Source organism: Lontra canadensis, unplaced genomic scaffold, assembly GCF_010015895.1.
Source record: "Lontra canadensis isolate GAN:19392208 unplaced genomic scaffold, GSC_riverotter_1.0 scaffold1, whole genome shotgun sequence".
Lineage (NCBI taxonomy): Eukaryota > Metazoa > Chordata > Mammalia > Carnivora > Mustelidae > Lontra > Lontra canadensis.
Window position 1 is genome coordinate 43171493 of NW_022630995.1, and position 19760 is coordinate 43191252.

Here is a 19760-nt window from a genome sequence, read left to right on the forward strand (position 1 = left end):
GGGAGGGGGGGTGGGGTTATGGACATTGGGGAGGGTATGTGCTATGGTGAGTGCTGTGAAGTGTGTAAACCTGGAGATTCACAGTCCTGTACCCCTGGGGATAAAAATATATTTATAAAAAATAAAATTTAAAATAAAATTTGCCATGAAAAAATAAATAAATAAATAAATAAATAAATAAATAAATAAAATTGTTTTTGTTGTTTTGCCAAGAAAAAATTCTGGACTTTTCTTTGTTGGGAGCTTTTGATTTCATATCCAATACTTTTACAGATGTGTTAAGTTCTATTTCTTAATCAGTCTGTTTTGGTAATTTGTGTGTTTTTAAGAATATATCCATTTCATTTCAGTTATTTAAATCTATTGACACACAATTGTTCACAGTAATGTGTTAGAATTCTTCCAGTGTAACCGAGTAGCTAAGATGCTGGCATAGTAGGAGGACCCTAGGATTGTTTCACCCCTTGAACACAATTGGATAAATATAAAATCATTCTAAATACCCCAGAAATCAACCTGAGGACTGACAGAACAAACTCTATAACTAAAGAGAGAGAAGCCACATTGAAGACAGTAGGAAGTGCAGAGATGTGGTTTGGGAGAGAAATGAACTGCAGATGCTGCAGAGGGGAAGAAGGGGTGTCCCAGAGAAAGGTGTGCATGAGAAGAGCACACAGGGGAGTACACAAGAAAGAACAGCTCCCCAAAGTCATTGGGTTGGAAAATTAAAGGGGCTGATTTTCATGAATTCTTGCAACCAATGGGGCTTAAGGCCTAGAGTTTTAAAAGTCTGCAGCTTGGCTGGGATAGAGCTCTGAAGGCACTACCCTATTCCTAGAGAGAAGGCAGACAAATAATCCCAGGTGGCAGATTGTCTGGAATTAGCCATCTGAAAAACTCCTGGGGCACAGAGCAGGGAAACTATTCATTCTACTTGGAGAACATTCCTGAGATGCAGCATTCACAGAGCCTTCTCTGGGGACAAAGGAGCTACCTGGCAACATTTGTCTTCCCTCCCCCTCAGCTTAATTGCAGAGCAACCAGCAGAAAGCTGCTCAGCCTCTACACCAGCTACATAACCTACTTATACCAAGTCCTACACTCCTGCATTTGGTGATACTGCCCTTCTCAGTCAGGTCTGTTTTAGTCCCAGCACTGTGGGCCCTTTCTCCAGAAGACCAGCAGAAACCTCTGCCCAGATCATGTCTCCTGACCTGAGAGTTCTGCAGGGCTTCAGTTTTAGTGGAAGTAGCAGTAGTACATCTGTTTAAAACTCACCACGCTCTGGACAAGAACCAAATACTGCCCACTGCAGGAAAGGGGAACCTCTGCAGACAGCCAGCATTAAGGATATAGAAGCCAAAACACAATAGGAGGATACACACAGAACACACCAGGGAAACTCCCTGAAGTTCCAGATCTTGGACATTATATGACCTCATCTTCATAAGCCATTACTTTTAGGAGCAGGGAACATAGTAGGCTTTTCTAACACAGAAAAGAGAGATTTCTCACCATGGCCTTTTTCTTTCATTTGGGATAAAATCCTCTATCTTGGCATTTTGTCTAAGTGCAACAGATATAATATGCCTGATGAAATAGCTAAGGGAACAACTGTAAGTATACTCACTGGGCTTGGATAAAAGAAGAAGAAGAAGGAGAAGGAGGAAGAGGAGGAGGAGAAAGAGAAGGAGAAGAAGAAGAAGGAGAAGGAGGAGGAGGAGGAGGAGGAGGAGGAGGAGGAGAGATCTGTGAGACCCTTACAGCAGAGAGGGAAAAAAAAATTGGTCAGAAACAAAAAATGCAATAATTTAGATTTTAAATAGACTTGATATAATGAACACAAAATTGACAGAAACAGAGAAGTGAGTAAGTGATATAAAAGATAAAATAATGGAAAATGATGCAGCTGAATAAAAGAGAGAAAGAATAATGTAACACAAGAATAGACTTAGGGAACTCTGACTTCATCAAACATACTGACATATTATAGGCATCTCAGAAGAAGAGATTGAGAAAGGGGGACAGAAAACATATTTAAGGAAATAAGGGCAAAAAACTTCCCTAATTTGGGGAAGGAAACAGACACCTAGTTTCAGAAGGCACAGAGATCTCCCATCAAAGTCAACACAAGCAGACCAACACTAAGACATATTGTAATTAAATTTTCAAATTATAATGTTAAAGAAAAAGTCTTAAGAGCAGCAAAACAAAATAAGTCCGTAACATACAAAGAAGACCCATAAGGCTAGCTGCAGATCTCGCAACAGAAACTTGGCAAGCCAGAAGGGAGAGAAATGATATATTCAAAGTGCAGAATGGGAAAAATCTGCAGCCAAGAATACTTTATCCAGCAAGGCTATTATTCAGAATAGAAGGAGAGAGAAAGTTTGCCAGACAAACAAAAAGTAGTTCAGGACCACTATACCAGCTCTGTAAGAAATTAGTAGAAAGACAAAAGTGACAAAGACAAGAAAGGATAAGAGAAAATCTCCAGAAACAATGACAAAGTAGGTGATAAAATGGTACTAAATACATATCTATCAATAATTACTCTGAATGTAAATGGGCAAAACAATTAAAAGACATAGGATATCAGAATAGATTAAAAAAATGACCTATCTACATGCTGCCTAAAAGAGTTTCATTTTAGCCTTAAAGACACATAAAGATTGAAAACCAGGGGATAGAGAAACATTTATCATACAAGTGGACAACAAAAGAAAGCCAGAGTAGCCATACTTATATGGGACAAAATAGACATTAAAGCAAAGTCTGTAAGAAGAGAAAAAGAAAGACACTATATCATAATAAATGTGACTATCCAACAAGAAGATCTAACAATTGTAAATATTTATTCCCCCAATCTGGAGCACCCAAATATATAAAACAATTAATAATAAATATAAATAAACTCATTGATAATAATACAATAATAATAGTGGACTTTAATACCCCCACTTATATAATAGCTCATCTAAGCAGAAAATCAACAAGGAAACAAGCCTTGAATGATACACTAAAGCAAATGGACTTAACAGGTATATTCAGAATATTCCATCCTAAAGCAGCAGAATACACATTCTGGGATATTCTTCAGAATGGATCAAATAATAGGTCACTAACTAGAGCTCAACAAGTACAAAAAATATTAAGACCATACCACACAAGTATCCTGACCACAATGCTATGAAACTTGAAGTAAACCTCAAATAAAAATAAAATAAAATAGAAAGACCACAAATACATGGAGGTTAAACAAATTGCTACTAAACAATGAATGGATCAACTAGGAAATAAAAAAGGAAATTTAGAAAAATACATGGAAACAAATGAAAATGAAAACATAATGATCCATAATGTTTGGGATGTAGAAGTTGTCCTAAAAGGGCAGTATTTAGCAATACAGGTCTACCTCAAGATGCAAGAAAAATCTCAAACAACCAATCCTAAAGGAACAAATGAAAAAGAACAAATGAATCCAAAAAGCATAAGAAGGGAAATAATAGATCAATGAAACTAGGAGATGGTTCTTTGAAAAAACTTAATAAAATATAAATAAAATCCCTAGCCAGATTTATCAAAAAGAAAGGAGAAAGGACCCATATAAATAAAATCACAAATGAGAAAGGAGAACTAACCACTAATACTGCAAACAATAATAACTGAATATTATGAAAAATTGTATGCTAAAGAATTGGACAATGTGGAAGAAATGGATGAATTCCTAGAAACATATAAACTACCAAAATTGAAATAGGAAAAAAAAAAATAGAAAACTTGAACACACCAATAACAAGCAATGAAATTGAATCAGTAATCAAAAATCTCCCAAAAAACAAAAGTCTAGGGCTAGAAGCCTTCCCAGGGGAATTCTACCAAACATTTAAAGATTTATTTATTTATTTTAGAGAGACAAAGCATGAGAGGGAGGAGCAGAAGGAGAGGGAAGAGAAACTTAAGCAGACTCACATGGAGCCTGATGCAGGGTTTGATCCGATAACCCTAAGATCATGAACTTTGAGTCAAAACCAAGAGTTGGATGTTTAACTAACTGTGCCACCCAGAAGGACCTCTACCGAACATTTAAAGAATACCTATTTTAACACTATTCCAAAAAGTGGAAAAGGAAGGAAAACTTTCAAACTAATCCTAGGAGACCATCACTACCCTAATTCCAAAACCAAAGACTCCACTAAGAAAAAGAATTATAGGCCAATATTCCTGATGAACATGGATGCAAAAATTCCCCCCCAAAAAAATACTAGCAAATCATATCCAACAGTATATTAAAAGAATAAATCTCCACAATCAAATGAGATTTATTTCTGGGCCATAAGGATGGTTCAATATTCACAAATCAATGTGATACACTACATTAATTAAAGAAAGGTTAAGAACCATATGGTTCTCTCAATAGAAGCATTTGACAAAGTGTGGAATCCATTCATGAAAGAAACATTCAACAAAGCTGGGTTAGAAGGAACATACCTTAACATCATAAAGGCCATAGATGAAAAACCCACAGCCAATATCATCCTCAATGAGGAAAAACTGAGAGATTTTACTCTTGGTAAGAACAAGACAGGCTTGTCTACTTTCAACACTGTTATTTAGATTAGTTCTGGAAGTCCTAGCCTAACAATCAGACAACAACAAGAACAAAAACAGGCATTTAAATTGGCAAGGAAGAAGTCAACCTTTTACTATTTGCATATAATATAATACTATATATAACAAACCTGAAAGATGCCACCAAAATATTGCTGGAAGTGAAATACAAATTGAGTAAAGTTGCAGGATACAAAATCAATGTACAGAAATTTATTGCATTTCTATATACAACTAATGAAGCAGCAGGAAAAAAAAATGAAGAAATCAATCCCATTTTCAACTGCATGAAAAACACACAAGATACCTAGGAATTAACCTAATCAAAGAGATAAAACCACTGTACTCTCAAAACTACAGAACACTTATGAAAGAAATTGAGGACGACACAAAGAAACAGAAAAAAAAATCCCAGTTTCATGGATTGGAAGAGCAAATCTTATCAAAATTTATAAATTATCCAAAGCAATCTACAGTTTTAATGCCATCCCAGCAATATACCACCAGCATTTTTGACAGAACTAGAACAAACAATCCTAAAATTTGTATTGAACCACAAAAGACCTCAAATAGCAATCTTAAAAGAGAAAAGAAAAGCTGGAGGAGTCACAATTCTGGACTTCAAATTATATTACAAAGCTATACTGATCAAGACAGCATTGTACTGGCACAAAAATAGATGCATAGATCAATGAAACAAAATACAAAATTCAGAAATTAACTCACAACTATATGGTCAATTAAACTTAGATAAAGCAGAAAGAATATCCAATGGAAAAAAAGAGTCTCTCCAACAAATGGTGTTGGGGAAACTCAACAGCAACATGTAAAAAAAAAAAAAAATGACACTGAACCACTTTCTTACAACAGACACAAAAATAAATTCAAAATGGGTAAAGATCTAAATGTCAGCCTGAAACCATCAAAATCCTAGAGAATACAGGCAGTAACCTCTTTGAGGTCAGCCATAGCAGCTTCTTTCTAGATATGTCTCCTGAGGCAAGGGAAACAAAACTAAAAATAAACTATTGAGACTTCATTAAAATAAAAACCCTCTGTATAGCAAAAGAAAAAAAATAAAATTAAAGGACAATCTTCAGATTGGGAGTAAATATTTGCAAAAAAAAAAAAAAAACTGGTAAAGGGTCACTATCTAAAATCTATAAAGAAATGATCAAACTCAGCACTCCTAAAAATAAATATCTAGTTAAGTAATGGGCAGAAGACGTGAACAGACATTTTTCCAAAGTAGACACATAAATGGCCAAAAGACACATAAAAAGATGTTCAACATCACTCATCATCAGGGAAATAAAAATCAAAACCACAATGAGATACTACTTCACACCTGTCAGAATGGTTAATATTAACAAGACAGGAAACGAAAAAATGTTGGCAAGGATGTAGAGAAAGGGGAACTCTCTTATGCTGTTGGTAGGAATGCAAACTGGTACAGCCAATCTAGAAAACAGTATGAAAGTTCCTCAAAAAATTAAAAATAGAACTACCCTGTGATCCAGCAACTGCACTAGTAGGTATTTACCCAAAGGATACAAAAATAGTTATTTGAAGGGATACATGCACCCAAATGTTTATAGAAGCATTATCAACAATAGCCAAATTATGGAAAGAGCCCATATGTCCATTAACTGATGAATGGATAAAGAAGAAGTGGTATACACGCACACAATGGATTATTACTCAGTCATAAAAGTAAGAATGAAATATTGCCATTTGCAACAATGTGGATGGAGCTAGAAACTATTACAGGATGGGTGAAATAGATGATCTAGTAATAGTTCTTGTATTTTTTTTTGTTCCTCAATTCCTTTAATAATACCTTACTTTTGCTTTATTTATGTGGTCTAGTGTATGATTTGTTTTCTTCTTTAGTACATTTTTCAGTTATTTTCTTAGTGGTTACTATAAAGATTACAGTTAATATCATAAATTGATAACAATCTAGTTTCAATTATACCAATTTAACTTCATTGGCATGCATTCATTGGCATACATTAACTCCTTTCCAACTCCATTCTTCCCTTTAATACTGTTATTGTCACAAATTTTATGTTATAGATTGGGTACCCATTAACACAGATTTGTCATTATCATTTTATTCTTGGGTCTTTTAAATAATATAGAAAACAAAAAGCTTTGCATTTCAAAACTACAACATTAGTTATCATATTTTATATTTACCTATGCAGTTACCACCAGTGATCTTTATTTCTTTACATAGCTTTGAGTTGCAACATTCAAATTGCAGCACTTTATGTTACTATACTGTCTTCTGTCCTCCATATTTTCTTTTTTTTTTAATATATTATTTATTTGTCAGAGAGAGAGAGAGCACAGGCAGGCAGAGGCAGAAGCAGGCTCCCTGTTGAGAAAGGAGCCCTATGTGGGACTCGATCCCAGGACTCTAGGATCATGATCTGAGCTGAAGGCAGCCACTTAACTGACTGAGCCCCCCAGGCATCCCTGTCCTCCATATTTTCTGATGAGAAGATAGCTACTAATCTAATGGAGTATTCTTTATATATTATGAATTGCTTCTTGCTGCTTTCGAGATTCTTTCTCTTTGATATTTGACAGTTCAATTATATGTCTTTGTGTGCTGTCTCTGAGTTATCCTGCTGGGAATATTTTGAGCTAGTTGGATATGAAGATTCAGATCTTTCATCATATTTGTCGACTATTCACCCATTATTTTTTCAGATATTCTTTCTGGCCCTTTCCTTTCTTTCCTTTTTTTTTCTTTCTTTTTTCCTCTCTTTCCTTCTTGGGATTCTCATAATGCACAGGGTGATACATTTAAATCCATCCAGTAGGTCCCTTTGGCTTTGTGCATCATTCTTTATTCTTTACTTCTGTATAATTTTCTTCAGATCTTTGAGCACATTTAAACAATTAAAGTTTTGTATAGTAAGCCCAAGGTCTGTCCCATACTTTAATGTGTGTGTGTGTGTGTGTGTGTGTGTGTGTGTGTGTTTTGGTATGTTTTGTAATTTGTTGAAAATTTGATATTTTGCATATTGCATTCATCATTTCATCCCCCCAGACAGGATTGTTACCTGGTGAAGGCTGCAGTCATCCGTTTGTTCAGTGACCTTTCCCAAACTACTTTTGCAAAGATTATTTTCCCTATTGTGTGTGATCCCTGCCTTTTCTGCTCCATTATCTCCCAGCCTCCATTTTAATTCTCTTAAATACCTAGGTCCAACAAAAAAAAAAAAAACAAAAAACCTTAAAAGTCTATCTCTATAAGTTCCCTTCCATCAGTGGCCTCTTCATCCTACATGGATTAAACCAATGGCCTACTTTTTTGCCAGCTCTTCAGAAATCAAAATATGAAAGCCAAATTTTTTGAGAAGATGCCTATTCCCCAGCCTGGCACCAGCAAGTCACACTAGGATTTTTGTCTGTTGTACCTGTAAGAATAAGGAATGGAGCTGCAAAAAGAAACTAAAAATTTAATGAACTATGCATCTTTTTTCATCAAGAATTTCCTTGAAAACTGAGAGTATTCAACTAGATTCTAGAGTTTCAAAACAGTTGCTTCAAACAGTTATTTCTAGATCAATAGTTGTCTCAGGGGAAGGACCAAGCCTTAAAACTTCCTAATTTACCATATTCTGTGATGTCCCAGTGTCATATAATGTTAATATTAAGTGACCCCATTTAAAGATAATTTATAAAATATTGTATTTAAGTCACTTTGGTTTTAATTCATTTCTTAACACCAGACATCTTGAATATTGTAATGGAAACTTCAGGTAGGTGCATTCTCAGCTATATGGCATTAAATTAACAACAGGAGCAGAAGAAAATGCTTTTTTCCTCTTTAAATATTTTTAAGCAACCAATTTATTGAAGCAAATATGATTTTACTAAAGATAAGATTATTGGACAGTGAAGAGGGAAACTTGGCTGGCAGGGAGCAGAATAATTCAGTATCAACTTAGCTTATTGTACCAGATAAGGATATTAATCAAAATACACTTGAGATTTCAAAATATCTGAGTGGTATTTAAAGTAAGATTTAGCAGTCTGGGCAGTAATGGATTTGAATTCTTTTTATGTTTAATAATGTAAAATTTAATAGAAAATTCTTGCTTGATAACCTAAAAGAATGTGGTTAATACAGGACTTTCTTACATCACAGTTAGACATGCATTCATCTCTCCTGACAAGAAATCTATAATTAATGTCTTCACTTCTTTAATAGAATCCTCATATGTTTCTGTCAACTAAGTTACAAAAGGCTCATAAATTTTCTTTTTTAATTCTTGTTTGATTTGAGATACTGTGATTTTACTATTTGCTAGTATAGAAAGAATTGACCCAAATATTTTGTAAATATTTGATATTCTGACATTCTCTCAGAAGTAGATTATTAAGAGAAAGCCTGTAGTTTTATGTTGATATTACTCTTCTTTAGCATCACACATGTATATGTTTACAGACACACCAGTATATACACTCCAGATGCCATACGACTAATGTCAACACTTACTATTTCACATGCAGAAAAAAAAGGGAGACTGAATGAGGTTGGGTTCAGTGAGATAAATGAAGAACTTACTGCAGGGGAAAAATTTAAGTATATATTTCTAAAACTCAGAAATCAATATAAATATTTAATGTGTATTTTAAAATCAAAATTAATGAAAAATAAATCATGATGGATAAAATATCAAAAATTTAAATTCAGAGAGGATCAGCAACTATAACTTGATAAGCTCCATTTGAGCCTGATGCAAGTGTAATATTCAGTGATAGAAATTGAGGTAAATATTTTAATGCACTGAGTATTTTCCTTTTAAATTTTGTGCCCATGGCAAGCACCTCCCTCTGCTGTTAGTCTTACTGGATCTGAATTCCTATTCTTATGACAAAATTTGGATGTTTAGACCATTAGGTAGCAAAATTAATCTTTCATTTACTCAGAATTTTACATTCAAAATATTTATTTTCTAGCAACTGAAGTTGTGAATGATTCAATTTAGCTTCAGAAGAAGAATGCATTACTAATGCCAGTAGGAAGTTTAATATAAATAACTGGACCAGGAACCTAGTAACATTCACCTGAGATCATGACTATACATAAAAGAACAAAAAAAGTGATATATACCATGTGAGGCAAACTTTTAATGCTATCAAGAAGCAGGCAGTAAAGAGAATCTGGTGGAACTAGGCCAGAGGATGTAATAAATGAAGAAGGCACACAAACCTGAAATATTTTTTGTCCCACCTTGTCTTGTTTGCTTAATCTCTGTCTGTATGTCTCTCTCTCTCACACACAGAGAATACCAAGAGGTGACAAGTTCAGTAATGTCCAAAAAATATGATAATACACAGCACTAATCACCAAGATAGGTATATGATTTGAGAGACCAAACAGGTAAACACTCCTAGAAATTTGTATATCAATCCATCCATCTATCCAACCATCCATCCAACTATGTCTTCTATAAACATAATTTGACATTTGCACAAGCCAAACTGTGTAGGTGTGAAAAACAAAATCAAACAGCATGTGAAAAGAAATTAAAATGTAACATATATGACCATTTGGACTACCTATGAATAATACAAGCGTGCTTCATTTATTGTGCTTTGTTTCATTATGTTTCACAGATACTTGTGTTTCTCTTCTTTATTTACTTATTTTTACAAATCAAAAGTTAATGGCAACCCTGGATAAAGCAAGCATATTGACACCATTTTTCTAAAAGCATTTGATCACTTTTGTGTCTATGTAATGCTTTGGTAATTCTGTCAATATTGTAAACTTTTACTATGATTCTAATTGTTAGGGGTGCCTGGGTAGCTCAGTTGGTTAAGCCTCTACCTTTGGCTCAGGTCATGATCTCAGGGTCCTGGAATTAAGCCCCGCATCGGGTTCTCTTCTCAGCGGAGAGCCTGCTTCCCCTTTTCTCTCTGCCTGCCTCTCTGCCTACTTGTGATCTCCTCTCTCTGTCAAATAAATAAAATCTTAAAAAAAAATTCCAATTGTTATAGTAATCTGTGATCAGTGATCTTTGCTTTTAGCATTCTAATTGTTTTGGGGAGCTGTGAATTAAGCCAATACAAGATTTTAATAAATGTATACATTCTGACTGCCTTAATGATACCTGTTCTCCTGTTTCCCTCCCTCTCTTTAAACCCTCCTATTCCCTGAGACAGAACAATATTGAAATTAAGTCAGCTAATAACATTGTAATAGCCTCTAAATAGGCTCTCCCACCTTTCATTTTAAATCAAAAGCTAGAAATGATTAAGCTTAGTGAAGAAGGCATGGTCAAAGCTGAGGCTGGCACAAGAGGTTTTGGCCTACAGCCAAGTTATGAATACAAAGAAAAAGTTCTTGAAGGAAATTAAAAGTGTTACTCTGTGAACACATGAGTGATAAGAAAGAAAAACAGTATTATTGCTGATATGGAGAAAGTTTGAGTAATCTGGATAGATGATTAAACCAGCCACAAAAATCCCCTTAAGCCAAAGCCCAATACAGAGCAAGGCCCTAATTCTATGAAAACTGAAAGGTGAGATTGCTACAAAATAAAAGTCTGAAGCTTGATGAAGTTTATTTATGAGATTTAAGGAAAGAAGCCATCTCTTCCAATATAAAAGGTCCAGGAGAAGCAGCAAGTGCTGACATAGAAACTGCAGCAAGTTATTCAGAAGATCTAGCTAAGGCAATTCATGAAGGTTGCTACACTAAACAATATATTTTCAATGTAGGTTAAACAGCTTCAGTTGGAAGAAGATGCCACTTAGGAGTTTTCTATCTAGAGATAAGTCATTGCCTGGCTTCAACAAGGGAAAAGATGACTCTATTGTAAGAAGCTAATCCAACTGGTGACTTGAAGTTGAACCTAACTTTCATTTACCATTTGGGAACACACACACACACACACACACACACACACACACAAAACAAACAACAACAACAAAAATCTAGGGCCCTTAAAAATTATGTTAAATCTGTGTTGTGCTCTATAAATGGAACCACAAAGCCTGTATGACAGCACATTATTTATACCATTATTATACTGAATATATTAAGCCCATTGTTGAGATTTCTAGCACAAAAAAAAATTATTTCATAATATGACTGTTCACTGACAATGTACCTGTTCACCCAAGAGCTTTGATAGAAATGTACAATGAGATTAATGTCTTCATGCCTACCAATACAACATACAAAAGGTTAAGGAGTCATTTTGATTTTCAAATCATATTATTAAAAAATACATTTCTTATAACTATCACTGCCAAAAGTAGTGATTTCTCTGATGGGTCAGGCAGAGTAAATTGATTACCTTCTGGAAAAGATTTACCATTCTCTATGCCATTAAAAATATTTGAGGGGCACCTGGGTGGTTCAGTCAGTTAAGTGTGTGGCCTGACTCTTGGTTTTGGCTCAGGTCATTATCTCAGAGTCCTGGAATTGAGCCTCACATATATCTCTATGCTCAGGTCTACTTGTCCCTCTCCCTCTGCTCATCCCCCTGAACCTTATTCTTTCTCCAAAATTATAAATAATATCTTAAAATATATATGAAATTTATGGGAAGAGGTTAAAGCAACAACATTAACAGGAGTTTGGAAAAAGTTGTTTCCAACCTTAGGATGACTTTGTTCAGTTCAAGACTTCAGTGGAGAAAGTAACTGCAAAAGTAGCAGAAATAAGAAGAGAACTAGATTAGAAGTGGAGGCCAAAGATTTGACTGGATTACTACAATTTCATGGTAAACATGAATAAATGGGGAGTTGCTTCTTATGGTTAACCGAAGCAAAAAAAAAATTTGAGATGGAATCTATTCCTGTTGAAGCTGCTGTGAAGATTGTTAAAATGAGAGCAAAGAACATACAATATTTCATAAATTTATTTGACAAAGTAGTGGGAGGGTTTGAGTGAACTGACTCCAGTTTTGAAATAAATTCTATAGTGGATAAAATGCTCTCAAATAGCACCACAGACTATAGAGAAACCGTTCATAAAAGTGAAAATCAACTGATATGGCAAACTTCATTTTCAGAAATTATTTCTAGAACTTAATTTCAGAAATTACTACAGAGATCCCAACCTTCAGCAACCTCCATCCTGATAAGTCACCAACTATCAACACTGAGGCAAAACCTTTCACCAGCAAAAGTATTATGACTTCTTGAAAGCTCAGATGTTAGATTTTATTTTTTTAGAAATTGTGCTTTTTATATAGAATGCGTACATTATCTTTTTAGACATAATGCTACTGCACATGTAATACATCATAGTACAAACACAACTTTTATATGCAGTCGGTAACTAAAATATTCATTTGAATGGCTTTATTACTATATTCCCTTTATTGTGGTGTTCTGGAACCAAATCTACAATACCCAAATTGCCCAGTACCATAATGAAGGATGTAGGGAAGTATAAAACTAACATAAGTTACTCTGAAAAATAGTATTTTGTTTGGAAACCAAAGGCGAGGTACAAAAATGACTATACACAAATACTAAATGTGTTACTAAATTTAGTAAAGTTACTAAATTTATTTCTCATAGGGCTTTGTCTTATCAATTCTGAAACTACTTTTAATATAGATAGCATTTTATAAATAAGTAAATATATTATAGATAATGAGATCCAGGTTATCTACTTTTTTAGAACGTACCCTGTGGTGTTGATTGAAATTCAACATATATGAATTCATGGTACATATAAATATTAGATGTAAATCTGTCTATCCATCCTCCTGACATGTTTGATTCTAGGGCTGCTGCATAGAAAATATAAGATGAATCTGGAGCATTGTGTGATGCTAGAAAGGAAAGAAATGCTCATGAGATGATGGACACATGCTAAAAGATTATAGGAACCACACTGTAATAGCTTCTAAAGCATAAAGCTAGGACACTCTGAAGAATAATTATAAGTTTAGATAAGAAACTGTAGAAGATAAATAGGATGAATCATTATTAGAACACTACAGAAAAGCTGTTGTACACAGGATCCATCAATACATATGGAGAATGGTAGACCAAATTTTGAACAGAAGCATAATATTTACATAGACTCAATGTGGTTCATTTTATGATATTTCATAATTAAGAGGAATAGGAGTAACTATAATAGAGAAACCCAGCAGACACCACCTTAACCAAGTGATTAAAGTTAATACCATTAGTAATGACAAATACTGATATCACATACCCCTTTTATGATATACTGAGGACAATGCATCACTTCTGTGGTATCCTTGCAATAAAATGTGTAACTTCAATTTAATGATTAAATATGTCAGATAATTTAAATTTGAGGGGCACTTTACAAAATAATTGAATAGTACTCTTCAAAACATGAAGGGCAAGGAAAGACTGTTACATAAGAGGGAGAATAGAAAACATGATAGTTTACATGCAAATGGGGGATGCCTGGGTGGCTCAGTTGGTTAAGCATCTGCCTTTTGCTCAGGTCATGATTCCAGGGTCCTAGGACTGAGTCCTGCATCAGATTCCTTGCTCAGCAGGGAGGCTGCTTCTCTCTATGCCTGCTACTTTCCCTACTTCTGCTCTCTCCTGGTCTTTTTCCCTTGGACAAATAAATAAATAAAATATTTTAAAAATATAAATAAGTAGGGGTGCCTGGGTGGCTCAATGGGTTGAAGTCTCTGCCTTCTGCTTGGGTCGTGGTCCCAGGGTCCTGGGATCAAGCCCCATGTGGGGCTCTCTGCTCTACGGGGAGCCTGCTTCCTGCCTCCCACCCCCATCCCCCGCCTGCCTCTCTGCCTACTTGTGGTCTCTGCCTGTCAAATAAATAAATAAAATATTTAAAAAAATTAAAAAATATATAAATAAGCAAATAAATGCAAAGAGGGGCCCTGGATTGGAAACTGGAAGATAAAAAGGTCATTAGTGAAAAATCCCAGGAAATTAAAACAAAAAAATCTGTATTTAAGTTAATTTTATTTTGTGGTATTGTTAATTTCTTTGTTTTGACAAATCTTAACCTCTTACGTAGCTATATTACATTAGCAGAACTTTGGTGAATGACTCTTGTAACTTCTATTTTAATTTTGGAACTTATTTATATGTTTAAAATTATTTAAAAAATAAAAAGTTAAATGAATTTGGTAGTTAGGTTTCCTCTTAACTGAAATACTTTTGTCTTTTGAGATCTACATGCATACCTTCCTTGCCTGCACACATACACATCTTTAAAATATGCACATCTGTAGTCTTCTGGCTCTACTGGTGGACTGGATAGATATTGGGGAGGTTCTTTGAACTACCTCATCACAGATTTCTCAATATTCACATTGGGCTCATGCTTGCCTATATTCCACTTTTCCTGAGTAGACACTAAGCCCCTGACTCACTTGAGTCAAGGCTAACTAACACTGTGTTAAGTGTCTCAGTGAGAAAATATTTGCTACTGTTATTGTTTTTGGCCAGTGTCCCATTTTTTCCCAATCCATTGATGGAGAACACCTGTTGCTCTATTTATTTTATTTTATTTTATTTATTTGACAGAGAGAAAGAGAACACAAGCAGGGGGAGTGGGAGAGGAAGAAGCAGGCTTCCTGCTGAGCAGGGAACCTGATACAGGGCTTGAGCCCAGGACCCTGAGATCTGACCTGAGCCAAAGACAGACACTTAAGGACTGAGCCTCCCAGGCCCACCTGTTGTTCTATCTTTGTGCTCCAATGTCAATCAATCATTAGTTAACAATTGCAAATCGAGTATTTGCAGTATTACCAGCATTATCAAATATTCCTATTGAATGGTAGATTTATATCTTTGCTGTCCAACTGGGGATTCTTGACCCAAATATTGTCATTTCCCATGGGTCCCAACATTTCATTTGTGTTTTTAAAAATTATATATTTGCTAAATATATACCAAAAATATTAACAGATATAAAGTAAGAAATAGCAACAAATAATAGGGAGGAATTTAATACTCATTTATATCAATGGATGGAACATCCAAACAGAAAATGAGTAAGAAAACATCAGCTTTATGTGACACATTAGATGAGATGGACTTAACTATTACATATAGGACATTTTGTTCAAATGCAACAGAGTACATATTCTTCTCAAATGCATATGGGACATTCTCTAGCATAGATCATATTTAGGCCACAAGACAAATATTAATAAATTTAAAAGGATTGAAATCATATCAAACATCTTTTCAAAACACACTGGTGTGAAACTAGAAATCACATGAATAAAACTTGAAAAATAACAAACATGTAGATGTAAAACTACATGCTAGGAATAACCAGTGAATCCAAGAAGAAATCAAAAGAAAAATCTAAAAAAATACCTTATATAAATACAAATGTCAATATAACATAACAAAGTTTATGGGATGTGGTATTTATAGGAGGAAAGTTCATAGTGATAAGTACCTACCCCAAGACACAAAAAATTCTTACCTATACAACCTTACTTTACACTTCAAGAATTAGAAAAAGAAAAAGAAGCCCAAAGTTAAAAAAGAAAGGAAATAACAAAAAATAGAAATAAATGAAATAGAGACTAAAAAGACAATAGAAAAGATTAAGGAAAGAACTGGTTCTTTGAAAAAAATATTTTTTCCCAACCTTTAGGTAGACATCAAAAAAATGAGAGGACCCAAATCAATCATGAAAGAGGAGTTATTAAAACTGGTACCATAGGATATGAAGGGTCATAAGAGAAGACTATGAACAATTATCTTCTAACAAACTAGACAACCTAGAAGAAATGGATAAATCCCTAGGAAGACAATCTACCAACATAAAATAATGAAGAAATAGAAAATCTAGAGATTTGGAAAGATGACAGAGTAGGAGGATTCTGATCTCACCTTGTCCCATAGACACACTGAAACAAAAAGATATATCAGTGCAACAAACTCTGAAAACACTCTGAAGACTGTAAGAATAGACCTTCCACAGTTAATTGTAGGGTGCCTGGGTTGCTCAGTGGATTAAAGCCTCTGCCTTTGGCTCAGGTCATGATCCCAGGGTCCTGGGATCAAGCCCTGCATCCGGCTCTCTGCTCAGTGGGGAGCCTGCTTTCTCCTCTCTCTCTGCCTGCCTCTCTCTGCTTGTGATCATACTTGTGATCTCTGTATGTCAAATAAATAAATAACATCTTTAAAAATAAAAATAAAAATAAAATAAAATAATAAAATAAAATAAAATAAAATAAAAAGTTCCTAGGGTATATATGAAGGAAATTTATTTACTAATCTGAGAACATGTGCTGAAGTGGCAAGGATCTTCAGGAGACTTTTCCAAGAACCAATGTGCTGGCAGATAGAATTTCTTTTACATTTCCCCAGCCAAGATAGCCAGAATGGGTACCATTCTGGTTCCCTTTAGATAGCCAGAGTGGGAACCAGCACTGAGAGTCTCCACCTATCTTACTAGTAGTGTGTGTTCCCCTGCAGACCACCCCATCCAACCTGCCCATTTCAGCCAGCATCCTCCAAATCAGCTCCTGCCCTGTCATATCCTGAAAGGAGTTCCAGCTGGAACTGACACCACTCCAAATTGCCTCTTGACTTGGGGAGAGTAGAGATAACACCATGTACCTGTGCACCTGTAATTCCAGTAGCTGAGATTCTGTTGGCCATACAGAGACCAAACTCTGCCATTTGGTATACCCACAACCATGTCTGACTACCAATATATCAGACAAAATCAAAACATGTCTGAAGACACATGAAAATTAAAACACAATGGTCCAAAATGTTTGACACTCAGCAAAAGCAATTCTAGGTTAGAAGTTTATAGTGATGCTGGCCTACCTCAAGAAACAAGAAAGATTTCAAATGAATGACCTAACATTGCACTAAAAAGAGCTAAAAAAGAGAAGAAGCCTATAGCTGGTAAGAGGAAGGGGAAAATAAAAGATTAGAGAAGAAAAAAAAATGAGACCACTAAAGAAAGAAAGAAAAAGAGAAAGGAGGGAGGGAAAGAAAGGAAGAAAGAAAGAGAAAGAAAGAAAGAAAGAAAGAAAGAAAGAAAGAAAGAAAGAAAGAAAGAGAGAGATGAGTGATACCAGGAACTGATCCTTTGAAAATATAAGCAAAATCAATAATCCTTTAGCCAGACTCATCAAGAAGAAAAAAGTTCTCAAATAAATTCAGAAATGAAGGAAGAGAAACAACTGATACTACAAAAACACAGAAGATAAGAACGGATTATAAATAATTGCACACCAACAATTTGGATTGCCTAGAAGAAATGGATATATTCCTAGAAGGTATAATCTTTCAAAACAATTAGAAATAGAAAATTTGAACAGACTAATTACTAGTAACAAAATTTAATCAGCAATTTAAAACTCCCCAAAAATAAAAGTCAAGGACCAAATGATTTCACAGGTAAGTTCTACTAAACATTTATAAGAATTAAACCTATTTTTTTTTCAAACTATTTCAAAAATAGAAGAGGAAGAAATACTTTCAAATCCATTCTACAAGGCCACTATTACCCTGGTAGCAAAACCAGATAAAGACACTACAAAACAGAATACTACAAGCCAATATCTCTAGCAAATACAGTTGCAAAGTATTTAACAAAATATTAGCAAACTACATCCAATAATATTTTGAAGAAAAATCATTCACTATGATCAAATAGGATTTATTTTGGGGATGAAAGCACGATTCAATATTTGCAACTCAAGCAATGTGATGTGAACATCTCAACAGATGTAGAATAAGCATTTGACAAAATACCACATCTGTTTATGATTAAAACTTTCAACAAAGTAATTCTAGATAGAATATACATCAACATAATAAAGGCCATATATGAAAAATCCACAGCTAACAGCATAATGATGAAAAATTAAAAGCTTTTCCTCCAAGATCAGAAGCAAGACAAGCATCTCCAGTCTAACCAATTTTATTCAATATAGTTCTGGAAGTCCTAGTTGGAGCAATCAGATAAGGGGGAAAAAAAAAAAAAAACACCCAAACTGGGAAGGAAGAAATAAAATTGTTACTATTTGTGGATGCCATGATACTATACCTCTAAAGAGTCAACCAAAAAACTCTCAGAACATATAAAAAATATCCAGTAAAAGTTGCAGGGTACAAAATGTACAGAATTCTGTTATATTTGTATGTAGTAGCAGAAAGATAAGAAAATAATTCTACTCAAAATTTCAGCAAAAATAATAAAATACTTAGGAACAAACTTATCAAAGGAAGTGAAAAACATGTACTCTGAAAAATATAAAACATTGATGTAAGAAATTAAAGGCAATAAAATAATTGGAAAATAGTCTGTGCTCTTGGATTGAAATAATTGATATTGTTGTAATGTCCACAGAAACCAAAGGAAATTCAATGTAATTCCTATCAAAACGCCAACAGCACTTTTCATAGAATGAGAACAGATGATACTAAATTCGTATGAAATCACAACAGTCCCTGAATAGCCAAAGCAATCTTGGGAAAGAACAAAGTTGGAGGTATCCCAATCCTAGATTGCAAGATGTACTCTAAAGCTATAATAATCAAACAGTATGGTGCTGGCACAAAACAAAACAAAACAAAACAAAATAAAATGAAAACAGATAGGTCAATGGAACACATTAGACAGCTCAGAAATAAACTCACCTTTGCATGGTCAATTAATCCATGACAAAACAAAAATATACAGCAGAGAAAAGACAGTCTCTTCAACAAATGGTGCAGGGAACACTGGATAGCTACATGCAAAAGAATGAAACCGGACCACTTTCTCACACTATATACAAAAATAAGTTTAAGTGGATTAAACACCTAAATGTGAGACCTGAAACTGTAAAACTCCTAGGAGAAAATATAGGCTACAATCTAACCCTTTGAGCATTAGCCTCAGCAACATTTGCTAGTTATGGTTCCTCAAACAAAAGAAACAGACAAACAAACAAACAAAAAATAAAGTAATGGGAATACACCAAAGCAAAACAAACAACAAAACTATTTTTGTACAATAAAGGGAACCTTCAATAAAACGAAAGAGAAAACTACTGAATAAAACAAAATTTTTGCAAATATATCCAATAAGGGGTAAATATCTAAAATACAGAAATAACTAATATAACCTAATATCAATAAAAGTCTAATTAAAAGTAGGCAAAGGACCTGAATAT